At 45.7% G+C, this 27,742-nt stretch overlaps 1 protein-coding gene across 2 annotated transcripts in view; it reads right to left on the reverse strand.

Annotated features, from left to right (window-relative positions):
- Positions 1–27,742, reverse strand: part of LOC146026580 (cytosolic carboxypeptidase 6-like) — a 1,552,889-nt gene that overhangs the window by 765,862 nt on the left and 759,285 nt on the right. The gene's annotated exons all lie outside the window — the stretch shown is intronic.

Genomic DNA, 27,742 nt, shown 5'->3' on the forward strand with positions numbered 1-27,742 from the left:
TACGACGCTGTAATGCAAACAAGATCTTTTATCTGTACTTTTAGGAGTCAAGTCTGTCTACGCTAGCTTCACATAATATCCGGTATATATTATCCAGGGTCACACGCACAACATTCCCGGCTACATTCCTGTTATAGACTATGCGGTGTATTAATTATAAGTAAAGGTTGCCATACTTGTTGAAATCTTGGTGGTGAGATTGCTGATGGCAAACTGCAGCAAAAAAAAAACAACTGTAGGCCTAATTCAGACCTGTTTGCTAGGCTGCGTATGTTCACAGCCTAGCGAACAGGTAAGCGCACCTACTGAACCCCCCCATCCCTAACAGTCAATGCAGATACTCAGAGAAGTAAACAGAGACAGGTCCAAATTCAGGCGGGGTCATACACGGGAGATCACTATACGCAGTACACAGGGATAATGCCGGCGAGTTGTCAAAGAAATAGCCGGGATCAGTCACTAATAATCAGGAAATAGCAGAAAGAACGCTGGAGCAGGTGTGAGAACCTATACTCTGGCAGGGAATACCTGCCAGGACGTTCCTTACATTGGAATGGATCAAGTTTGATTTCCCGTGCACTGGCCCTTTAAGAGAGCCTTTTGAGGGGCACGCGCCCCCCTAGGAAGCACGCATGCCCATGTGACCACCAAGATGCCGGCTTGTCTTTCCCTGCTGCTCTACGAGAACCAGATGCCGCAGAAAGCCGGCTGTGTGGCGTAGCTACATATGTGGCAGGCCCCGCCGCGGCTTGGGGGAGCAGTGCAAGTGGGGTCTGTAGTGGGTGCCGCTGGTTGAACTGGCAGGCGACCCAGGCAGCAGTGAGCACTCCGCTCCGTGCATATCTAATGAGCGGGGACCCAGCACAGTGCATATTTAATGTCCCGTGTATATGTACAGGACGGGACCAGATCAGCGCTCACTGCTGCCTTGGTCGCTTGTCAGTTCAGCCAGCAGTGCCCAACACAGACCCCGCTGGTGCCGCTCACCCAAGCCTCCGCGTGGTCTGCCACATATGTAACTACGCCACTGAGCCAAGACACCTCCTTGCAGGCCTAGATCCAGTTGTATCAACTTTCAAAAAGTGAAAAGTGGATTGATAAACAACCAGCCAATCAGCACCTAACTGCAATGTTACAGGCTAGGTTTAAAAATAACAGGAAGGAGCTGATTGGCTGGTTGTTTATCACTCTCTACTTTTATCACTTTTTGAAGCTTGATACATCTGGACCATGACCACCAAGACACAGGCTATGGCTGTTACTGCTCTATGTACCAACTTATTAATGATGCCGCAAAGTGTACTGACACTAGTCTACATTAATGAATGCGGCCATACTGTACTTGTCATATTCCTAGCTCATTGGCTTTCGCTGACTATATATGAAGTGCTCCATTAGCAGTCACGCATACCACTGCAGCTGTCTATTGCAAATTACCCTCCAATAATAAGGACTGCTCGGTAACATGGAACAGTCAAGCATCATCAGAAATTCAGCATTCAATTAAATCTTTTTTTTTTTTTTCAATGTTTCCCCCAATGCAACTTTACCATCGGTGCAGAACAAACGACACAATGGGAGCCGGCATCATGCATAGAAATTCATAGTTCCTTATAAGAAGGGTGTTATACGCAGAACAGCTGGATAAACCATTTTAGAATCATTTCAATCAATACAAGTTGACTGTGTCCCAGTCTCATTCAATAATTATGTTTCTTATGCATGTTTAATTAGATCAACGGTTCAAGATTAGCTAAACAATTGCCTCTAGCGTTTAAGTAATAGCTATTAAGTTGAAATATAAACAATTTATGACTAATATTTTTAAATACCCTGCAAAGTGCATTCCGACAATTAAAGCCTACGAACGAGAGCGCAAAAAAAAAAAAGCTTTTTATTTAATTAATTATATCAATAATAATCCTGTTTAAATAGATTAAACATTTTAAATGCTCCTTCGTGTTTTGTTTGCGGTATTAGAATTGTCGCAGCTCAGGGCGTATGACCTTTCTTGTCAGATTTACCCGATGTGATTGACACCACTGCATGATTATTTCGCAGCCAAGCCGCCACACATTTTATCGAAAGATAGTACCAACTACAAATGCGCTTTTGGATAGCAGCGGCTCCCACAATTCCACATGGGAACCCCTAGTGCGCCCCACTGCCAGAGAGCCCACCCCTTCCTCTGGGGATCAGGTTTCAGATGGGGCAAATACGCAATGTTACCGTATACCGTGCAGGACTACAGTGCAATGCTATTCGGGGCTGTTTCAAGACAATTTGCCTCCCAGTGTAAGCCGCACTAATTTGTAGCGCTAACGCACCGGAGTGACCCGTCTTGCCGCGCCGCTTGCCAAGACAGGGATGCGCAACCATCTCACACACTCGCGCGTCTATTGTTGCGAATGTGGCACACCAAGAGCCACATAGATGAGCATGGCACCATCTGTATAGCATGTGGCGTCACTACAAGTTGACGTGGACTTGCAGGAAAACACTACCTTATACCTACACAGTAGTGGCCCTTACATAATATTATGCTCCACTCAGACATGCTGCTTGCACCAAATTATCATATTATGCCCTGCGCAGTACTGACCCTTAATATGCCCCAAAAAGTTTTGGCCCTTATTATGCCCCACAAAGTAATGTCCTACACATTATGCAGCATGCATCACGTTGCCTGTTGTCAGGGGTTGTTTTATCATTCTGCTCCTCCAAAAGTGTCTCTTTTAAGGCAGTGGCCATTTTGGGTAGGGCATTTTCAACAATATTTCATGCGGCTAGCCAGACTGCATGGAATATTTTCTGGCTGTGGTGACCTGTGCAATTGCATGGCTCATCTGGCCTTTGAAACGGCGCTGATTGCTGCCATTAATCTAGTGCATATCCTAGCAGTATTTGCTATATATTTTGGTACTTGTTTCGGTACTTGTGGAGTATCACGGCTCCCACGATGGGCATCGTACATGAAAAAATCGCATCGCATCGCATGCGATTTTTAACAGAAAAGCATCCAAATGTATTGTAATTAGTATGAAACATGTTCAATGGCCCCCAAATGGCATTTTTGAGGCTGTACCACCCCCACTATCAATGTGAACCCTGAGCCCGAAGCGTTGCGAGGGGACGCGGATACCTTCACATGTATTCGCGTCCCCTCGCGGGCTTCACAGGTGTCCGCGTCGCTGCTCTCGCCACACTTCGGGCTCGGTGGCTCGCTGCGCTCGCCACACTTTATATTCTCAACTCCACACCGACGTGGATAGTGGGGGTATGAAAAGGTCGGAGGACGCGTACCGCCGCCGCTCGCCACGCTTCGGGTTCGCGTTGATAGTGGGGGTGGTACAGCCTCAAAAATGCCATTTGGGGGCCATTGAACATGTTTCATACTAATTTCAATACATTTGGATGCTTTTCTGTTAAAAATCGCATGCGATGCGATTGCATGCGATTTTGGCAAAAACCGTTAAAAACGGCAAAAATCGCATCGCATCGCATGCCATCGCATGCCACTATATATGGCATGCGATGGGAGCCGTGATAATCCACAAGTACCCTTGTTTCCTAGCAGGGCGCCCACTAAGCAAATAGCTTAGCGGGGATTCTGCATAAGAAAATCGCATCGCTTGCCGTTTTTGCGTGTGATCGCATTCATTGTGATGCGATTTTCCTATGTCATTTATTCACTGCTATTCCCCCCCCCCCCCGGGCGGTGCGATCGCAACACATGCGATCGCATTGCACCACATAATCGCATGCGATTGTATAGGGTGCGTTGCCATTTACTTTAATACAGTTGTATGAGATTCAATGAGATTGAGGTACCAGTATCCACGCCACCACGAAGCGTGGCGAGCGGAACGTGTCCTACCGACCTTTTCATACCCCCTATATCCGTGTTGGTGTGGAGTTGATTTTATATAGTGTGGCGAGTGCAGCGAGCCACCGAGCCCGAAGCGTGGGGATGCCCCGCAAGGGGACGCGGATTACGTTACATGTATTCCGTGTCCCCACGTGGGGTTCGATGTGCTCGCCACACTGTATAAAATCAACTCCACGCCGACGTGGATAGTGGGGGTATGAAAAGGTCAGCTGGATGCGCTTCACCGCCGCTCGCCACGCTTCGGGTTGGCGTGGATAGTGGGGGGTGCCTCAATCTCATTGCATCTCATACAACTGTATAGTAAAGTAAATGGCATCGCACCCCATACAATCGCATGCGATTTTGCGGGGCAATGTGATCGCATGGGGGGGAATAGCAGTGAATAATTACATAGGAAAATTGCATCGCATGCAAAAACACGCCCTGCTAGGAAACAAGTACCTATATTTTTTTATCAATGCGCCCAGACTTTGTACTCTCTAATGCAGCAGTTCTCAAACTATTGGTCCTGACCCCAAAGTGGGTCCCGACCTTCTCAGCATGGGGTCCCGACTCCAATGTGCTGACTATCAGGCTGATGACTTTCCTAATCTCTGTCAGTGATTCAAGGGGTCTGAAAAATCTGATGATTTGTCTGTATTTTACACTCCTCGCATCATTTTGCGCCTCGACAATGCTGCCATGTATGTGTTGTCTGCTGTCTACAAATGATGACCTTCTGCAGTAACTTGCTGGGGTCCTGTCATTATTTTTATTGTCTGATGGGGTCCCAGAGAAAAATAGTTTGAGGACCACTGCTCTAATGGTTAGCCAAGACTCTATGAAGACTGGCCACACCCTCTCTGGAGACTGGCCACACCCCTACCACTGCATTCCCCACTGGGGCTTATAGCGTACATGTTCTACATGTCTACATGACATTGGCATCACTTCCTTTACTTCTGATAATTAGCCCCTGAACAGCTCCAGGTCCATAAGGCCCTTAAACTGCCTCTACTCCTACCTATACTGTATTATAGGAGAAGCGCTGCTGCTACCCCAATGCCCGGAGAGGAGAGGCGAGGAGACAACCAGGTCCCCGGACTTGCACGGTGGATCTGCCAGGCACCAGTGCATGCGTACAAGCCGTGGTGCGACAGCGCTTGTGCAAAACACCGACATCTTGGGGATGCGTTGGCTACAGCCCATAGAAGCCGACTATGGCGGCACAAAAGGCAGGGAATGGGGTCTAAATCATGCTACACATTGCCACAGTGGATTCAAATGGAAAGTAATTGACAACCAGGGTCTGTTTGCGGGGTGTTAATGGAAGTGGTGGCAAATACGTAGACCATTTTCGGTGCGTATCTCTCACTTTGATTGCGATCCAGTAGACATCTGCAATGGCTTCAGCATCTCACTTCCTGCAGCCATACAATGCAGCCATGCAATGCAGCCATACAATGCAGCCATACAACTCTTCAGAATTCTAATTATCAACTGATCTGCGCCAGGCATTGCTCCTTCACTCCAAAAGCCGCTAGTGGGCATCACATTTCAAAACTGCTGCAGCATTGGCGCTCATCTCTGAATCAGGACCTCTATTCCCTAATGTCATCTAACCCCTTTGCAGCCCTCAGGCTACCTTTCCACTGAAGAGGGATCTGTGGATCCCCTGATGGCATCCTCTACTAACACAATGGCTTTGCATGTGCAGTAGGCAAGTCAAGCTCCAGCTGAGCTGTGAAATGATTGGATATGGTTGGTATTGCTTTTCTTGTCACTCTTCCAGAAGGGTGCAGTCTTCATGCATGCCCCCATTGCTCTGCTATAGTCTACTGCGCATGCATAGACCCCCCCTCACCATTTTCCTAGTGACTTCTGCGCTCAGCAGCAGAGGTAAGGGAAGTCCATGGGCGCAGGAGATCGAGGACCCCTTTGCATCATCCACCCTGCACCCATTATAGATAGACCCATGCCCTCTTTAATGGAATGGGCAGTTATCAGAACCTTTTACTGTTTGCAGAATGACATATGCAGTAATAAATTATTATACTTTTGGGGGCTAAATTGTCAACATTCTTAAATAGACCCCACAATATTTTATACATGTTATTGGCATGGAAAGGCCATATTCGCAAACAGACCAGGACCAGATAATTCATACTTCTGATGCCTTTGGATGTAAATTCTGCAAATTTTTATTAGAGATGTGCAGGTTCTGATTTACTCTGATTTCAAATCAGGATCTTATTGGCTGTCCCAAATCACATGACAGTTGTTGACAGTTGATAGCCAATAAGATCCTACTTTGAAATCAGAGTAAATCAGAACCTGCACATCTCTAATTGTTATATAGCAGTTCTTGACTGATCTGTTGATATAATATTCTGTTCTTTGGGGGTAATTCAGCATGGTTTGGTAGGCAGTGTAAATTTGCGGCTTTCCGAGTGGGGAACAGCCATCCGCCGGGCGAGTAAAAGACCTCCGCACTGTGCAGAGCAAACGGGCTCATTTGCATGCACATGGATGTGTCCGCTGACACTTCCATTCGGATGCGGCCGTACGAGCGAAAAAATCATTTGCTGGACGCCGACCATTGATTGATTTTTCACCGTCTCACAGAGAAAAAAGTCAGTCTGATCTGAATTTTATCTGGGCCAAAGATGGCCAAACAGGGAGCGGGCACTGTCATCATGTGATGTCAGCCGTCCACCGCGTGTAGGCTTCGCCACGCCTGCATTTGCATGGGGACACCCACCATTTTGTGGGCACGCCCCATGTACGTTCCCCATGCACCGGCCCCAAGGCTGCCCACTGCCTGCCTCCCCCTGTGCGAAAGCGACTGATAGTCACTGAAGGCGTCCATACAGCGGCCCTGCATGTGCATGCTTTTACCATCGGCCCCCAGACCAAATTCGTGATTGGCGGAGCCAAGCTGAATTACCCCATTTGTGTAAAAATCATACACAACAATAGATTGCACTACACAATGAAGTCACACTTTCTATAGAATGTCAGTCATGCCATATTGTAAATCCAATGAAAAAAAAAACTATAAATACTTCCCCCAAATTATGCCCCCACCCCCCCTTTCCTCAAACTGGATCCTCAGCACTTAATGTAAATGTTATTTCTAAACATGAGCAAGCAGAGTGAATGCTTCTATCACTGATGCGGGGAATAATAGTGCCGGCGATGCAGAAATGTATACAGTACGTTCCATTATCGTATAACCCTTCCATCATCAGTTATTGATCGTCATAAACAGTCTCTGTTTACTTCTCATATCACTTTCATGAGCTGGGCAAAAGTTTATCCGGATCCATCAAATTCATTTTACGTACAGATCACAATTTTAGCAGCTGGATAACAAGTGATTTATGTGGCTTAAAAAAAGCCGGTGTAAGGAATAAATACATCAATGTTTTGTACATGGCATCACAATGCAATGAATAATGAATATGCCAACTGGGCCGGTCACACCAGTGTACCACTTTAAACAGTGCACGGTTACAACTGGAAGATCGGAGGAAGATACGACGTTATTAAAGCCATCTTTCTTGTTTGTTTTCAGGCTTCGATTTAAATTGGTAATTTCAAAAAGTTCCTAACTGAATTATCTCCTGTAAATCGTAATTTGTGAACGTGATTGAACGGTTCTGAATTCCGAACAGAAATTCCTTTTAATTTGGAGTGGATAATTTGAAGTCTGAATAACTGCTACGGTAAAGTGCTGCATTTATTTCACATAAGTTACGTAAAGCGATTTATAGAGAAGAGAAATGTTACCATGGTGTTACCATTGGATCCGGGGGCGTAACTAGATACCATTGGATCCGGGGGCGTAACTAGATATTTGTAGGCCCCATAGCAGAAGTTTTTAAAGGCCCCCTATTTAGCAACTGATGGTGATAAATTAGGGTTACCACCTAGTCCCTTTAATTCCGGACACATGTTAATTACACAGGTTCTGTGGCAGTTTAAAATCAGGTGAAGTGGAGTCTTGAAGTCAGCCAGCCACAGAACCTGTGTAATTAATATGTGTCCGGAATTAAAGGGACTAGGTGGTAACCCTATGATAAATGTATGTAAAGCATATTACTTAGAAAGTAAAGATGGGCCCCCTTCAGCTCAGGGCCCCATAGCATCTGCACCTTTTGAACCTATGGTAGTTAAGCCCTTGATTGGATGATTTATTTTCCATTTGGGCGTATGCAAACACATCCACTCGCATGCTAGTTGCGTTTCCTGGTGCGGTGGCGGGTGGGGTTCACCTGCTCGTCAGGCTGTGAGTATACAGGTTTGAATCAGGCCATTAGATATTTGGCCTGTCATATTCTCAGTGGTGCTGTACAAAACTTAGATGTCAAACTGCACAACACATGTGGGTATGTGACAAGCATACAGTACATCCCTGCTGAGATGCGCCTGCATCACAGCATGGATGTCACGTCATAATGTTTCCCTGTTCTTGCTATGCCATTGAATTGAATGAGAGCTTGCGAGAGCATGCATCCAGCTGCCATTCACCTTGCCGCTATGCCACGGAAATGAATGGGAGCCAGCATTCACTTCAATGGGACCCGGCAGAGAAACGAATGAGAGCAGCATGACGCGTTTCGCTTGGATCGCAGTTCAGCAACAATGTAGCGGGGCAGATCTGTATTATGGTTCAGATTCAGACCTGATCACTGTTGTTTGAAATTGCAGAGCCCATCGATCGGGTAGTCGCTGCCCGGACAGAGTGAAATCCCGCCCGGTACAAGTCTGCGAATGGCTTGCTAGAATCATGCTGATTGGTGGCTAGCTGCAAATCCATACACAAGTCACTCACTATGGTTGGAGGCTGGAGCTGTTGTCGCATGCTCCCCCTTGGCACGCCTGCATTTTCCCTGACACTCCCAGTAAACAGCCAGTAACAACCCAGAAACGGCAACTTCCTGTCAATCAAACAGTGGCCGGCTTGTGATTTATTTTGTCGCTGTTTAAAGTTGCACATGTGTATTGTGATCCATACGCAGGCGCAGTCAAACATTAAATGGACGGCTTGCGAAATTGCATAACAGCGATCAGGTCTGAATAACCCCTTATGGCTTAGAATTAAATATGTGCATCAACCCCAGTGTTTTGGGTCTGTATTAATTTTCACTTTTTGGTTCTAACTTTGCAAAGCCAATCAAACATGTTTCGCTTTGGATCTTTATTTTATCAAAACTAAAAACACACACAAAAAAAAAAACTGCTAAAATAAATCATGTAATTCGGGCCTGTTTTTGTTCATTCAGTATTATTAACCTCAATCGGATGCATTTCCAGTCAATTTTGACCACCTCACCACTCACAGTATTTTCCACCTATATTTGCTAAAGGCTGGCTGGCTAAACTAAGCAACAGAGCAGCTGCACAAACACATGGAGTGTATATCTGTTTACAACTATTTAGCACATTTGTAATGTATTAGAACTGCAACCAATAAAATGTCTATACAAAAAAATAGGTACTTATGTAATATCTGGGCTCCCGTTTTTCTTATGAGACCGCGTCCCCTCGCGGGGCTCGCTGCGCTCGCCACGCTTCGGGCACGGTGGCTCGCTGCGCTCGCCACACTATATAAAATCAACTCCATGCGTATTTGGATAGTAGGGGTATGAAAAAATGGGGTGTATTTAACATGGGAGCCCAGATAATACATAAGTACCAAAAAATACTGTCCTCAAAGCCCCCTAAAAATACAGCCCATCATGATAAGAATGTTGGCGCAAGCTGGAATTATCCTTGGGCCCTCCCAGCCACTTTAATGTTGGATATGAAAAAGTTTAAGCACAGTTAAACAAACCAAGCAGCAGGTACTGCCACTTTTATGGACGAAGTGCTTGGTTTGTTTGGGCCCCCACAAATCAAATTTTTGAAAGGACTATCTCTGATCACTAATATGGAGGTTGATGATGAGGGTGTTTATTACCTTATAATTTGCTAAATAAATTGCATGAACTCACTGCAAATGATGTAACACGGTGGAGACACCTAGATGGTTAATGTGGTGTAATGTGGTTTTTAAAGATTGAAGAAATTTGTGAACAATAACAAAATTAAAATTAATTTTAACTACAGAAGATACTAAGACAGACAAGTGAACTAATAAAAATGGCAAAGAAAAAAAATATGTATCACTGAATAAAATGAAAAATGCTTGGCTACAATTGTAGGTACTGCTGGTATATCTATATCAAAACTGTGGGATTTAAACGGCACAACATAAAAGTAAATATAAACCGGATGTCAATGCCAGGTGCGGCCAGTGTTTTCAAACTCAGAAGCGCTTCCCGTGCTGCCACCCGGTTATTTCCAAGACACTGCGGGGACCCGGCGCCAACTCACTACACAGCTCCGCAGGGAACCCTCTCACCGCGGCTTCTACACAGCACCCCAGGTACACCCGCGCCGCACGGACCCCCCTGCCCGCACCCCACTGCACCAACAAGGAGGGGGGAACTAGGGTCGTAACAATAGCGCCTGCAGTCCCCCAGGCGCCCAAACTTAGTCAGCGCCTCCCCACGTCGCCAGGGCTGCGGCGCTATAGTTACGCCACTGCTACAATCCTATAACCAATTTATTTTGTCTGAGGTCAACTAAGAAATTCGTACATGTTATTGTTTAATACCCGATAGTTTGTACCTGAACAAAAGAGAGAACATTGGGTTCAATGTTTAACAAGCACTTCAACAGTACTAGTCGCCTTCATCTTCGGTCTGTGGTGTTACATCAGTTTTAACACCCTTTGGTGTGTCATTATCCTGATCCAGAGGGTTCTATTTGTACAGGGAGAAAATGGATCATTGTGTGTCTTATCACACAGTTTGTTAACTCCTTTCACTATCAAGGGGGTTGGCATCATCAATCTGGACGGATAGGATGAAATGATGCGGCTTTTAAAGAACACAGGAGAAAACACTGTCTATTTATTAATACACCACACATAGCTCTTACTATTTAAATACAGTTTACAGGGATAACAACTGCAGGGGTAATGAAAGTGATCATTATTCTGTTCAACTTTCCATTATCTCGGTTGCAGTTAAGTTTATTCCAACAAGAACCTGAAGTTCTGTGCTGTCCTCTCCACATGCCTCCATATGGTGAATGAATTTCAGCACTCTGATTGGCGGATAGCGCCATCCATACACCAACCCGCATGCTGTCAGCCATTCACTGTCTGGATGCTGGCTAGAGTGCCGGTAGAGTATGCTCTCTGGCCTTTCTGATTGTGTGATTATCACCCGCCTCTGCTAGGAGGCCCCTAGAATTATGGGGCCCTCAGTGTGGCTCTGTGTTAAGATGGGCCTGGCAGCTGCATTTTTCCATCTGAGTATGACCTCCTGTGTGCGCTGCTGTGTGGGCATCTGTTTGCATGCAGCCACGTTCATCGGCACGCCCATTTCAGTTTCACCACCTCCTGTGACCTCACAGGGACACACCCATTAAAATTTGTAGACCATGCGTCCGATTCTGTGCCGCTTCTCGGGGGCTAATTCAGATGTGTCTGGAGCTGCTATCATGTAGCTCTGTATGTAAATGCAGCAAAAGGAATCTATTAAAAGCAGATGGCTCCTGCTGCGACAGAGAATCAGAGCTGTGTCCTACGATGCAGCATCGGATTACCGTGACACCATCGGGTGGCTTGCAGGACCCATGGGTGTAAGCCAGCCGTCTCAGATCCTGGTAAGAGGCCAGGGAATCTCCTGAGATCATGGCTCCCCCCCCCCCCTTAAACAGGGGCGTCACGCCTCCTTTTTTTACAAATGGAGCCCGTCACCAGCCCCTCCCCATCCCCAAATAGCACCAGGCTGTCAATCACTGAGAGTCTACATGCTTGGTCGACAGTCAGTAAGTTGGCACATGCAAAAGGTCGACATGCCCAAAAGGTTGACCCAAACAAAAGGTAGAAAAATGGTTGACATGGGAAAATGGTCAACATGAGTTTTTCATGATTTTTTTAAAACCAACACGTTCATACTTTACCATAGAGGGAGAATAAAATAGTGCCCATGAGGGGACGCAATTCACTTATACGGTGTTCATGTCGACCTATGTTGACATAGACACAGAAATGTGAAAAATGCATGTAGATACTTTACATGTCGACCTTCTCAATGATGACCTTTTTGCTTGCGTCAACCCTTTGACCACGTCGACCTAATGCATGTTGGCACGTTACATCTGCCCCACCTGCAGTGCACATGATTTTGCCCATTTTGAGAACAAATTTGTACTGCGATCAGATCTGAATAAGGGCCTATGTCAACATTGTGCAAGTTGACCATTTGATAACGACCTAGACACCGTCGACCGTTCGAACCATCGGCCAGAAAGTCTCAGGAGCATCTCCTTACAATTTAGGAGCATCCCTGGGAAAGAACGGTTTCTGTCACAATCATCTTATAGAGCCATTAGCAGACAAGGAGCCCGATCGCTGTTAGAGTGACAGTGTTTCTAGAATGTGTTGCCAACAAACTTTGGCACCAGAGGGGAATATGGGCAAACACCTGTGTTCCACGCGATGCCCCTCACGCTGCTCTGTTTATCTCCCAGCTGCACAATATAAGTCCCGCGCTCTGCAGCTCCAGCCTGTATTAAATTCACATTTGGTTCTTTTGTGGAACCTTTCGCATTTCCAGAGCTTGTAGAAATAAATCTGGTTGTTGTGTGTATCCATTTATCTTCCTTCCACCCACACAGCCGTGCCCTGGGTACAGCCAGGCAGTCTCACTTTTCCTTTACTAAAAGTCGGCTAACTGCCAATTTCTCGACCTTTTCCTCTCTTTGCGCTGCGCTTTCTGTTTGTCTCATTTGTGTTTGTTATTTTAAGTGGAACACATCTCACTAGAAACAAATCTGAAGGGCACCAGCAACGACGGCACAATTACATACATTATATGATTTGATTTAAAATGGTTCCACTTCAACATAATTAGACTAAGGTCTGTTTATTTTTTTTATTGACTTTTTTTTTTTTTTAGACATAGCAATAGAAGATATTCAGAGAGACACGGCTGCGCTGTGGTTTACTATACATGCAACGGAACGCGTGCGATTCTCTGTAGCACTGGCGTAAATTCAGGAGGTAAAAACCGGACCCGGACCAGACCCCGGAACGCCGGACCAGACCCCGGAACGCCGGACCAGACATCAAATTCTGCATGCTGGAGATTGTAGTGTGAAGTACGGGGGGGTGTGTGTACCGCCCGGGTGTGTCTTGTCTGGGAGGGGGGGGGGTGCGTGTGCAGGGGCGTCACTAACTATTCAGCGCCCCCCCGCCGCACGTTTATTCGGCGCCCCCCACCTAACCTGCCCCCCCTTCTTACCCGCGGTCTGCGTCGTCTCGCCCGGCTCTCTGTCGGGACCTTCCTGACATCACGGTCCCGGCCGGCTCCTGCTGCTACAATGAAAACGGACTCTTAGAAAATGGCTGCCCCCATACGGCAGACAGAAAACTGTCTGCCATATGGGGGCAGCCATTTTCTAATTGTCAGTTTTCATTGCAGCAGGAGCCGGCCGGGACCGTGACGTCAGGAAGGTCCCGACAGAGAGCCGGGCGAGACGACGCAGACCGCGGGTAACTATAGCCCCGCAGCCCCCCCGGCGGCGCCCCAAATTTCTCTGCGCCCCCCCCGCCACCGCGGGGGCTGCGGAGCTATAGTTACGCCACTGTGCGTGTGATGACTTTCACTAGGGACATAGGTAAGGGAAAATTACAGCCTCCCCGTGTGGTCCGGACCATTACGGTTTTTATTACACCCCCGGACCATGCAGAGAGGCTGTATTCTCCCCATTCTCCTCTCACTGGTGACAGGCAGCCTCCCCGAGCCAGACAGCCCTGGACAGGCACCCCCCGGACCGGACACTACAAGCACCAGAATGACAGATATTGATGAATGGAGCCTGTCCAGTCTGGTGTTCCGGGGTGCTGTCCGGTCCAGGTTTTTACCCATACATGGTTAATGGTGAGGGGTGTTGGCTTATCTTATTACCAAAATATCATTTATAATACACAGGGTAAATGAAATAAGCTATACAGGCTATTTCTAGGGGATACTGTTGCTAGGTCGACAGTATGAAGGTTGACATACATTCGTTTGATGTCGACCACTAAAGGCAACAGCGCTTAGTTTGACACATGAAATACTGTAGGTAGACAGGCCCAATGTTTACAGGTTCGGAAGGTCGACACAAGCATTAGGTTGACAATAGGAAGGTCGACAGTCAAAAGTCAACATTAGTTTTTCACTTTTTTGTTTAAACCAGACATTATTTCATACCCTACCATCCACTAGGGCAGGGGTTCCCAATCTTTTTTGATTCACGGCACCTTAGAGAATCAGAATTTTTTTCACGGCACCCCTAGGTCCCAAAAAAATTAATTTGATTGGGTTTATATGCCATTCTTAGTGGCAGTTATGTGGTAAAGGGCAGTATTTGCTTCTGTTTGTACACATTCTATGATTGGCAGCCACCAGCACTGGTTTTGCTCATAAATAATTAACCATTAATAATTTGAGTTGGTCCTGGACCACCAAGCCGCGGCACCCCTGCATGTGTCCCGAGGCACCCCAGGGAGCCACGGCACACAGTTTGGGAACCACTGCACTAGGGCATGGAGGGAGAATAGCATAGTGCGCACAGCGTGGCGTGGCACCGTGCCCGCAGCATGGCAAATGCACGTGAGGGGACGCGGTACACTGATACATTGTCCATGACGACTTACGTCAACATTCAGGGGGAAAAAACCATGAAAAAATCATATCGACCTCACCATTGTCAACTTAATACTTAATACTTAATAAAAATTTAGTAGTTGACCTAATGTATAATGACCTTCATACTAGAGCCATACTAATACAGTATGGCTGTGTTACGCGCTCCAGGGCCTTGCTTTCTATAAAGGAGTTTTTGTCAAGGTTTAAGAGCTTTTCATAGTTAGCAACAGCAACATAAGATGCCTAATGACTTATACCGATTGGCTTATCCCTTTACTTAGCTCTAATTGCCTAGAAATAACTCACACGGACACCGTATTCTATAAATAACGACACGGACAACAGCTGCATAAGTTTAAACGGTCATATATATTTATTGAAATTATATGACCCTTATTTGTCTAAGGGATGGTAAAGAAAGCACTTGAGACCAGCGCCAGTCAAGGGTGCTAATCAGGGCGGCAACTGAACGCCCCAATCCATAACACCCCCTATTGTAAGGTATAGCCCGCGCTGTTACGGACTCTCCACCCATTCTATGGTATGGCTAGGACACTTCCAGGAAGTGCCCAACGTCCCCCCACGGAGGCAGGACTCACCAGACGTCCTGGAAAAGGGGGGCAGTACCGCACAACGACCACCTGACACCTCACCTGACCGCTGGTCGAGAGCGCCTTCTCAACGATTTTAATTTTATTATAAACTTATTTATATTTAATTTAAATTTATTATAAACTTTATATTATAAAGTTATAGAAGTCGAATTTGGTGAGAGCCTGAAGGCCAGGTAGCACCAGAGATTGAAGGGAATAGGGAGGGTGGGGATCCAAAGAGGAAGCACTTCCTCCCAAGTTCACCTATAATGCCCCTCTCTAAGCTAACGCCCCCAAGCTACCTGGTTGGCTAGCACACCTGCCCCTCACTAACTGATGTTTTCCTGGGCAATCTGCCTTCTTCAACAACTTTATTTAAACAATTGATAACTTCACAGGCTCTTAAATACACTTGAGCCTATGCAGCCCTCGTTCTATCTTATTACTTAGACAGGTTGGGTGTATTTTATTGACACTTATCATCTTGACAATGGTCATGTTAACAGTGATGATGTGTCATCATGATCAGAATATCAGCAAAACGTTCCTGGTGGTCCAGAGGCGACTTTACCTTATTCAGCAGGTCTGGTGTTCCAGGTTCTGTGGTGACATGACAATGACGTCTCCTCTCCCGGAATGACTGGGAGGCTCCCACACATCGAGTGGCTCTACTGGACCCCTGGAGCAGCATGCAGGTTTCCAGCATTACACTTCTCCCAGCAGCCTCTACTCCGCGTGCTGAGACCTGCAAAGTGGGCAGGGCACTGAAAGTGTGTTTGCACGATATTGTTCACCCACGGCGTGCAAATAGAAAAAGTAGCAGGACTTCATCGCAGGATGGCCGCGCTCGTGTGTACTAATGGCCATACCCACGCGCAGTCTATTGATAATCGTGCGATCAGGTCATTTTATTTTATTTTAGAATGAATCAGGAACTGGAAGCCTTTTAACGCTCCAGTACGCAGTCCCCTAGACAACTTACTGCCCTGGAAATTAATGACTTCCGCAATATGCCAGTGTTGACAGGGATCTGGGCATTGGTCAGCTGCCATGATCATTCTTGTTAATATTTATTTATTTGATCATTTGTGTTAAAGTTTTCATATCACTGAAATGAGCAGTGACACAAGTTATTCTTATTGCAAGCATCTTCATAAACATACAAAGCAGTGGTGTAGCAATCTCCCCCGCACACCCCATGGTGGTTTGGAGGCACAGGGCGATGTCAGCGCTGGTGGTTTGCGAAGGCTACTGCTACGACTGCCTGGTACCTGCTCATTGTTAGGGGATTCCCCCTCCTCCCAGCTAACGGCTGCCGTCACCATCTGTCCTACAGTACCTGCCTACCGTTTAAAATGGCCCTCCCAAAATGTCCACCACCTTAGAGGAGACTGTTATTATTGCTTCTAGAGGAGACTGTGACCATATTGGGAAGGACATTTGCAATGTGGCAGATCCCAGCAGCAGGGAAGAGGGCAGCGGGAGGGGGGATCCCCTGACAGCAAGCAGGTCCCGTAATAGGAGGGGGTTCTGCATCTTTCGGCAGATGGGGGTTTCTTAGTTCTAGTTATGCCTGTTCTGACTCAATAACCAGGCTGTTAAATGTAAGGCCTTTAAGACAGTTCATCTGTGTATGTCTGTAGTGAACCAGTACTTACACCAGGAGACTTTGTCAGACAGTGTCAACTCAACTGAAGAGGCATGTGTGAAGAATCCAGATGAGGGTTTATTTCAAGCTGATGAAAAGATAATAATTTGCTAGAGCTCAACAGGAATCAACTGAAGGTTAAAATGGCAGACACACAATGAGCTAAAGATGGGAAGAAAGGCAGGGCTAATGACATCAGAGGCCCTACAGCAGGGCTGGGGAACACCGGCCCTCCAGATGTTGATGAACTACACATCCCAGGATGCTTTGCATTAGTTTTGCTGGGATGTGTAGCTGGGATTTGCATTAGTTTTGCTGGGATGTGTAGTTCATTAACATCTGGAGGGTCGGTGTTGCCCAGCCCTGCCCTACAGGAACCAGGAAGGACAATTTTCACAAGATGCAAAGCTTTGCAATAGTAACATGACAGTAACTGAACAGCATATGAAGACACATACTTCGTGGGACATGACAATGCCACTTCCCCAAGTTAGTCTAACCTAGGGGCAGATGCACTATGCCCTGGAGAAAGATCAACTATCAACCGATCAGCCCCTAACTGTCAGTTTTCATACACAGCCTGTAACATGGCAGTTAGAGAATAATTGGCTGATACTTTATCATCTTGCCATTCCCCCTTGACTAGTGTTCATTCTAGCACCCGCTATCTTTGAAAACCCATGCAGTTCCTCTTCCCTGCCTGGGGTGTCACTGTCTGCTGTAGTGCTTCTAGCACTGTGTGGTCTGTATATCAGCACTGATATGCAAACCAGACCTGTGCCAGAAACACCACAGCAGACAGTGACACCCCAGGCAGGGAAGAGGAACTGCATAGGTTTTCAAAGATAGCGGGTGCTAGAATGAACACTACTTGACAATATATATATGTAGGTATTTTGTGGGAAAAGTAAAGAAATGAACAAAGTCCCGTTGATGCTGGCCCCCTGGACGGATGTGCTCTGGGCCCCTGTCTGTCTGGGAATATCTCACAGACACAGCCCTGTCCTAGTGTGTGTGTGGTACATTCAGCCATATAACAAGCCCGCCTCCTTCTGACTTGGTAATGGTATATTTTGTCCTTATGTGATTATCTGACTTTGAAGTCGGATCGGGAGCAACTGCTGCAGCTGAAGAACTAAAAAGCTTATCTTAAAAAGGCCAAACATATGAAATGATATGACCTATATTCAGAATGCATATGCAATGCGTCTTCCTTTACATACGCTGTTTACTTTGTAGAAATCCGGCCGCCTTGGTTTGTCCTCTGGGTTTTGTTTGACAAAATGAAAAAGTTTGTTTCAAATTTTTTTTATTAAAAGTTGTCGCAAAATCTAAGAAGTGTCTGTTTGCTTTAGATTACAACACGAAGCAGAATTATTCTGTTATAACTTTGGGATAAAGCTGTACAATAAATTAAATACATGAGCATATTAAGGGGCATATTAGTAATTATCCGGTCCTAGACCCCATAATTATCATTTCTAATTGTGACTATTCATAGCAATCCAAAATTAGCTATCGCCCTATCAATACAACATACTTACCTACCATCCTGAGAGTGGCAGCGAGGGTCCTGAATATTGGGCCCCCTCCCGGCACCCCAAAAGGGTGCGCAAGCCTCCCACAATTAGCGGACCCCTGCACCCCCTCCCTCTGCTGGTCAAATACTGGCATTCGTGGCTCTTTGAAGGGGGGGACCAAAATTACGCAAATCTCATCATTTAGCACCACCCCCTCCCCAAAGAACCGAAGATCACGTCATTTACAGGGAAAGGGGTGGAGCTGAATGATGGTAAGTCCCAACCCCACCCCCAGAAAAGATGCAGAGTCTCCTTTCAGTGCTTCTCCCGGGGAGGAGGCATTTAAAGTAGGCAAGTATACATAACGCAGTCAGTCCCTGTGTAAAAGAAAAGTGTTCTCATTAAGGGTCATTTAACTTTGAGTTTCAGGGTGCCGCCGTGCTATTGTGGGTGTGCGCTAAGCTGAATGTGGCAAGTGCTGTGATCCTGGTACTTTTAAATTGTAGCAATGACATCCCCCACCCTGGCTAGTGTCAGCACTGGCACTGCGAAACCCAAGTGGATCCATCTAACACATACTGGGGTTATCCAAGTTCCTTCATACGGAGGACCGATGTTGCGCGTCTGCATGCACCCATGACAGCGTGAGGGGGGTGGAGAAGGGCAGGGGGCATCGGGCTGCCTATTACCATATGGGCACGCCCAGCATTCCATGGGGGTTCCCATGAGAACGCTGGGCGTTCTCATGGTAATGAGGCGGTGGCGCAGGAGTGGGGGGCTGGCAGCTGACATCACTGGATGGATCTTCAGGGATGGGGCAGGGCTGAAATGATGCAAATTGCAACATTTTAGCCCCTCACATTATCGAAGAGCAGCGAATCACAGCATTTACTGTAATCGGGGCGGGGCTTAAAGAAGTCAAGCTCCCCCTCTCCTGGAAGAGCTGCAGAGAGTCTCCACTCTGGGCTTTTCCCGGAGAGGAGACTTGAAAAGTAGGCAAGTACAGTCCGGACTGTTTTCGGGGCGGCTGCCTGACATCTCCGGCAGCCTCTGTGAAACATAAAATGGCGGCGGTGCCCCAGCCTTCGATCAAAGTGATTTCTGCAATGTGATTCCAATCATAAACGTACCATCGGCAATCTTTATGCCATAACACTTTAATAACTTATCTAAACTTATCTAACTTAACACTACAAATAAAGAGACAGACACAAGTGCTGGCGTTTCAAATAATGAATGTCAAATTTATTAATTGACAACTATATATATTAATCTATAGAAGAGGGTGGCGGCCCTAAAGAACGGTCATAGAGAAAAGGAGGGGTAAGATGACATCACACCATTCATACATCATTGGTGTTCAACTCTCCCACGCTACCCACTCGGGCAAGTGGTGCATCCCACCCCTGTCCAAGGGGCATGGGCTACAAGCGTATCATTGACGGGAGAGCGCACCCCACTATCCTCATAACACTTCATTTGAACAAGGACCGTTCTTTACCGCCGCCAAGAAAGGATAGAAAAATAGGGAGGGAGGGTGGGGAAAACCGGACCAGAGTGCAGATCACCTGACCTCTGGCTATTCCTACAACAGGAAACTCCTCCCTACTCCCTAATTGGCTATAGCTGCAGCATCATAGCCTAAACATAAACCACAACCAAAGTGCAGGCATCTCAGACTCCTTCGGTAGTTTATGTCACCTCCAGCTTATTCAGCCATCGGTTTTCTGAATGCCATTGCAACACAGGACGGGCCTTTCCTTGCTGTGCGGCCTTGCCCTGTGCTGTGCGGCCCCCATCATGCGAAAGTCTGCAGTTTCTGCTGAATCAGCCCCATTGTAAGTATCCCTATAATGCACATGTACTGATACATCCAGTATGCACAGTGATTATAACATCAACATCAATTCGGCCCTCTCACTGCGCACTGCAGCTCAGTGCTGTGTATGATGGACGCTGTATAAAAACATAATATAATCATTGCAATAGGCAAGTGCAGAAGGCCAAAAACTCATTTAATGTGACTGAGTAATGTCAGTTCCTAGAGAAAGACAGAGGCCGGTGTCTTCAAACTTTCAATCTGCCTCCATTATGTGTGATCAAGGTGGATCCACAGGGGATAAGAATTACTGGCAGGGCCAGGACAAGTGAAGAGGCAGTTAATCTATAAGACATATTAATCATCTTCCCCTTCCCATCGCTGGCGTCAGCCTCTGCCTCCGACTCCCCGGCGCCTGGAAAATGGATTCTCTGTCCCCACAGGTACGAGAGAGAGAGCTTCCAGGGGCAAGCCATCAGAATAGTAATTACTGACACTGCTAAGATCAGCCCTAAACAGGCCAAGAGGGAGCAGCAGAGCATTGTGGGGAGAAAGTGTTCCTGGCTCTGCCGTCTTATAATGTATCAAGTTTTAGTGTAACCCTGCAGTTTCCAAAGACAGGTTAATAAACAGAGTAATGAAAATAACCTACTGTCCATTTTATCACCTCACTGACAGAAGACCCGGGAACATTTATGACTCCGTCGCACCTTTCTGCTGTTAATGTGCTGGTTTTGGAGCCGCCATATAAAACTGTAATGCTGCATTCTAAATGTTCTAAATATACAGTACATACATGTCTAATACATGTCACTTATGCACATAACAACGGTGTTTGTGCATTCTATTGGTGCACATGTGTAAATGCGCACTAACAATTCTGTAACATTGCTGAGTAGAAATTAGTAGATAAGAATTACCGCTAAGGGAGCGTTGCCTCAGAGAAAGGGGCGTGGCTTTGTGGGAATAACTGCGGTCACAGGACCACCCCCCCTTTTTTTTACCACCTATTCACAGCCCTGCAGCAGTTGGCAGGTGAAACTCCCAACTGCTTCCCACGGGATGCAGTCTAAATCCCGACGGTCAAATTCCCGCCAACTATTGTTGACAAGGTCAAAATACCGACATTTAAAATCCCGACAAGGTCAAAATCCCAACATGGTCAAAATCCTGACAAGGTCAAAATACAGACATTTAAAATCCCGACAAGGTCAAAATCCCGACATGGCCAAAATCCTGACACGGTCAAAATACCGACATTTAAAATCCCAACAAGGTCAAAATACCGACATATAAAATGTAGACAGGTACAAAAGTCAACATGACTTTCGGTCGTCAGGTCGCGAGGTTGACATGTTTTTTTTCACTGTTTTTTGACCCGACATGTGCCGAAAGGCGGTATTTCATGCCCTACCATCCACTATGGCGTGGTGGGAGAATAAAATAGTGTGCCGAGTGCAGCGAGGCACCGTGTCCGAAACATAGCGAGCGAAGCAAGAGATGCAAGGGGCTGCGGTTGACTTCAAACTTTGTCTATGTGTCCATTCGGGTAAAGAAAACAGTGAAAAAACCCATGTCAACCTCGCAACCTGTGGACCGAAAATAATGTTGACTTTTTCACCTGAATACATTCTATATGTTAGTATTTTGACCTTGTCGGGATTTTAAATGTCGGTATTTTGACCTTGTCGGTATTTTGACCTTGTCGGTATTTTGACATTGTCGAGATTTTAAATGTCGGTATTTTCACCATGTCGGGATTTTGACCATCAAGGATTTGGACCGTCGGTCAATAGCTGACAGTATTTTGACCGTCAGGATTTTGACCGTCAGGATTTCATACCGAATTTTTCCTAACCAGCACGGTACATCGTCGGCCGGCAGGAATTAGTCGACACCTAAAATAGATTGGCATGGGTAAGGTTGACAGGTCGACACAAGCACTAGGTAGACAATGGGAAGGTCGACAGTCAAAAGGCTGAGTTTTTCAATTTTTTTGTCTTGAAAGTCAACACAGTCCACAGTCTAAGTGTACCGCTGCGCTCGCCATGCTTTGGGCATGGTGCCTCGCTGCGATGGTCACACGTCGGCACATGTTGGCTAAAAAAATAATGAAAAATGCATGTCAACCCTTTGACTGTTGACTTTCCCGTTGTTGACCTAATGGGGGAAATTTACTTAACTAAATTTGTAAAAAATAGGTGTATTTGTATCCAGAAATACACTTATTTTTGACATTTACTATCCCGAAAATACGGCAATTCATATTCGTATTGATAGCACATCAATACGAATACGAATTGCCATATTTTCGGGATAGTAAATGTAAAAAATAAGTGTATTTCTGGATACAAATACACCTATTTTTTACAAATTTCCTTTAGTAAATTTCCCCCTTAAGTGCTGGCTTCTGTTTAGTAACATGAGCCGTGTTGAACTGTAACATTGCGTACAACACCTGGGTTCCTAACACCGTGTAGAAGCCAGCACTGCCGATAAGGCAGACTACAGGGGCAGCTTGTATCTCCTGGTCCCCTAGAGTAATGGAAATCGGGGCAGAATGCTTAGCAACATAGCTCAAAGTCTGCCATATCCTGGGTGAAGACAGAAGATGCCATGGAAGCATCGGATCATGGGCGGCAGCCATGCAAAAGGATTATAGGCCACCGCCCACTCAGTAAAGTCAGAAGATAACGTGGAGACCCTGGAAGGGCAGCGGCCATGCAAAAGAGCTTAAATGTTACCGACCACTGAGTAAAGACAGAAGCCACAGTGGAAGCCCAGAATGGGCAGAGGCCATGCAAAAGAACTCAACAGCCGCTGCCCACCAAGTGAAGAAATAAGACATCTCTCTTTCTTGGGGGAGGTGTGTGGGGTGGGGCAATAATGGGGAACCTAAGGGCGTCCAGACTTTGAAATCTGGCCCTGCTTTTTGGTTGAGACCGCATTTCATGCACCCTGTGGTGGCCACACATGTGCAGCCTATTTTGCAATATTTTAACCGCATACGATGCAGATTATAGATTTTAGACTGGAGGTGGCGGTGTGCGGATGTCCATGGGCCCTATCCAATGTGATGTTGCCATGTATGTGCAGAGATACACAAGGACTCTTGTATACTCCATATTCCTCTACTAGCCTTTCCATATCCCTGCATCATCAAGCCCCTGGTCTGTCCACCATTTACATCATAGGGTATATATGCTAAACTACTCCCCATTCCTGAGACAGTATGGGATGACTCACTGAACTATCGGGAAGTACAGTATTGGGATTTAGGCTAAAATTGCAGCATGTCAACTTTTGTACCAACCAAGTATATTTTATATGGGATCTGCTTTTATTGGCACATATCTACCAAAGACAAAAAAAAAACAATAATAAGACACATGAAATGAATATAGCATATAATTTTCCAATATATAATTTAGGACATGTGTTACATTTCAACATTTAAAAATACACATTTCCATAGGTCCCTAAATATATATATATATATATATATAGCAAGGTGTGTGTTGACCTGGCACTCCCCCAGCTGGTTAGGGACCCAGGTGCCTTCCGGAACAGTTGTGCAGGAGTAGGCAAAGAAGCAGACAGCGGCACTCTGGGAATTTTCAAAAACGTATATTAGTGCAAAAATAGCATACCAACGTTTCGGGGCATAAGGTACCCCTTTGTCAAGGTGAACAGTGCCCCGAAACGTTGGTATGCTATTTTTGCACTAATATACGTTTTTGAAAATTCCCAGAGTGCCGCTGTCTGCTTCTTTGCCTACTCCTATATATATATATTGTTAATGGTGATTAAACTATGACCAGAGATACAATATGTGAAAAGCGCAGGTTACGTAATGTGTCCGCAACTGGCTTACCCTTTATACCTAACTACGTGCGAACAAAACGTAGCGCAGCGTAGCGTACCTATTAATTGTATGTTATACAGTTAAGAACCAATACCTTGATAAGAGATCTCTTCGCAGGACTTTGTCTCTCATTCTGCGAATATACTTTAAAGGACAGAGTCCGCAATGTACCGTATCGCTATTATGCGAATAACCAGACACGACCACTGAATAGAAGTAAGGAGGTTAGAACTCCATAAAAAGGTTGTATTAAAGTCCCTAATGGACAAAAGGGGGTTACAGAAATAAGAAATAAACAGGTATAACAAGTGATACAATATACTAACAATGAATACTAACAAACTCTGCTAAGGGGAAAGAATACAATAATACAAGACACAATCAGCCAACAATACTACAAGGATAAATACCGTGAAAAATGCAACCGTTACCCGTCTCACTCTAGTATGCGAAGCGCAGTCCGGTCAGAGCTCACTATCGTTCAGGAATGAGCGATAGTCCGGTAGGAAGGTCCAGGGAAAGTAGTTGTGCCGAAAAGACCCTGGCTGCTCTGTGTCGCCTATCTTATAGGGTCAGAAGGGGGAGGTCAAAGGCCATTCTCATTGGCCAGAGATCATATGTCCGGTCCACTGCAATTGGAGGTTAGACGCTGTACCTGGTCTGACCAGGTGCAGGGGAGTGAACTTTAAGGGTCCTTTGTTTGGTGGTTTCGGCGTCAGCAAGGATAAGAACCGGTTTGAGCTAGTTTCCTTTGTTAACTACTTACAACAGAAACTGTCTCTGGAATATGGATTTAGTCCATAACTATCGGACAGTGTACATTGCGAAATATTCGCAATGACCGGAATGCTTTGCATGATGAGCTGAGCGGAACGGTACTAAACACGATACAGACAGCTGTGTGCAGGGCTAACTAAGCTATGTGTGGCGTTCTAAACCTTTTAACTATATTTCCTTTCGTGTAAGTGTGTTATTATGAATTTATGTGTGATAGTATGTCTACTCTTCTGGTCCACATTGTCACACATACTCGGGTATGGAACTTTATTTGCGCAACTCTGCGAACCAAAATGGCGGCCATACTATCACAAAATGGCGTGTGTGTACCTAGACTTCCACAGTCCACCCTTTAACAGTAAATATAAAACTGTTACATTACAAAATATTTCACACGACAAGACAGAAATTCATAATCCTAACAGAGAAATTGGGATACATGAAATAAACATATAAGGGGAGTAAACCATCTGCTCTCGGCCGATCCAGGATCATGGATAAACGATGGGCCGCATTTATCGAACAATCTACTCAGGGTCACGAAGGATAATGTACAATTTTTGGGATAAAAATAAAAACAGGGGTGGTTACAACATATACGCGTTCTTCAGATATGGCATCCTTTGGTAGGTATTGTTTGTGACAACAGACTCTTGAACTCTTTGTTGTCTCTCTTTTTGATATGCTTTTAAGTATGATGGTATTAAAACATCCGGTCCTGGGTAAGGTGTCAAGTTTATAGATTCTACCTTGACCTAAGCTGGGATGGGTAACACACTCTCAGAACTCTGTATCGTCCGTCCAATGCCTGGCAGCAGGGCGGCGGCGGTATCCTTGATTTGGAAGATGAGAACGGATAGTGGGGGGGGAAAGACAAGAATAGGACCCACAACAGTAGAGAAAACTGAGAAAGGAAAAATTTTGTTAGTGATCCTTTCAACCTGTTACCAGTGGGGTGTGTCACAGTCCCTTTTGTAGCTTGTACAGGTTGCTTGACCTTAGCTGCTCTCCAGTCCTCCCAAAATGGTGCCTCTTAGCGATTTCTTTCTTTCGCCCTCGAGTGTAAGGACCTTCTGGTTTTCAGTTCCTTTGGCAGTAGGACGAACGTACCCGAATCTCTCTCTCTGCGACTTTGTTATTGAGGTAGTGCTGGTCAACAAGATTTTGGGGTGGTTTTTTCCAAAGGTCTATCAAGCAACCTGTATATGGCAAAGCAGGGGAAACAACAACAACATCTCCTGGTTCATGGTTATGACAGTTCACAACAGGTGTCAACAAAGTCCTTTTGCTGCAGTTTTCCAGGTGTGGATACATCACTTGCATTTGTGGTCTAGGATCTTCTTGTGGGATTACCATAACCTGTGGCTGCCCGCCAAGCAATGTTTCGATGGGGACAAATTTTGGTGGGGTTCTGAGAGTGATTCTACTATTACAAAAGGAGTTTTATGGGGTGTACCATCAGTCCCTAAAGGTTCACACATGACTTAAACCTTTTATATATATATTTGCATACTCAAGGGTGCTTCTGGGCTGCCATATCTATACACACAAACGTCAACACCTACATATATATATACATAAAAAACTAATAATAAATAAATAACTATAATGATTCTAGAGTGGACTGTGCAAAGCCAATTTTTGTATTACCTGCAGAGGATCCTGCTGGAGGAGGGATGTGGAGATGGCTCTGTGGGAACAGCCGTTGCAGTTTCTTTCCTCCAGACAAGTAAGGCATGATTCTGTCGTCTTACCTGTCTGTGGCCACACCAGTAATTTCGGACTAATTTTTCCACATACCTTCCCTGTCAAGACAAGTCAGGCCATGGGCTATCTCTGTCCTGACAGTTTGGCATGTTCTCAGAGTCACTGGTTTTCCTTGTCCATCTTTCTATTCCTGTCCACATCCCTTCGGCTTCCAGACTGCTTCTCCTGCAGGGGACACAAATCTTGTATTACTATGTGAATATACTGACATTTATAGGGGGAACACAAACATTATCCGCAGAGCGCATGGCTCACCCAGCTGCCTTGCCAGCATGTTCATTATCAAGTGACATTGAATCCTCATTGAGGATGTGGTTTTTACACTTGATAACAGCCACTCTGTCCGGCAGCTGTATGATTGTCAAGAATCTTTTAAACTTACAACGCTTGCGCCACTGGAGTGCCAGCTACTGAAACAGAACATCTGAGGCGCCATAGGGCCTAAGATCTTTTGTATTACCCCAACAAACATACTTGGAGTCGGCATGAATATTGACTGTTTTTTTTTTTTCCTCAGTTCGCAGTACTATTAATGAGACTGCTGCTGCTGAGTGAGATGTCCAATGGGTTCAGCCTCTACTATGCCTTTTCCATCTATTACAGTATAGCCAGTGTACAATTTTCCCTCTCGGTGTTGTGGAAAGAACGAGAAAAAAAAACAAAAAACAAAAATGAATTACCTCTTCCAATGGGTTGTTACCACCCTTTGGGGGCATGCTGCAAAGGTCTGATTCAAACATGTCATGCAATCATATTCATCTCGGCTCCCACTAAATTCCACTATTCCAGCAACCTCAGCACCACTCCACCCTTTGTGCCTTAGTGGGCACACCTGGTAAGAGTGTTGCTGGGTTTACAATATTACCCATTTTTCATGGTAACATCAATGCAAGTTCCCATTTAGTGAACTTGGCTGATGGATATTTTTCACATGTTTTGGCAGAATTTTAGGAGTGTCCAGACTATACGAGGAGCATAAACAGTTAAAACACACCCCAACACCACATTCTCAGTTTTGTTTACCAGTAGTGCTATGGCAACTACACTGTGTAGACAAATATGAAGTGCTTAAGTAATAGGGTTTTAATTGTACACTGCAGTACGACATTGGTCAGGCTGGCATCACCA

This window comes from Crinia signifera, chromosome 8 (assembly GCF_055691185.1).
Source record: "Crinia signifera chromosome 8, ASM5569118v1, whole genome shotgun sequence".
Classification (NCBI taxonomy): domain Eukaryota; kingdom Metazoa; phylum Chordata; class Amphibia; order Anura; family Myobatrachidae; genus Crinia; species Crinia signifera.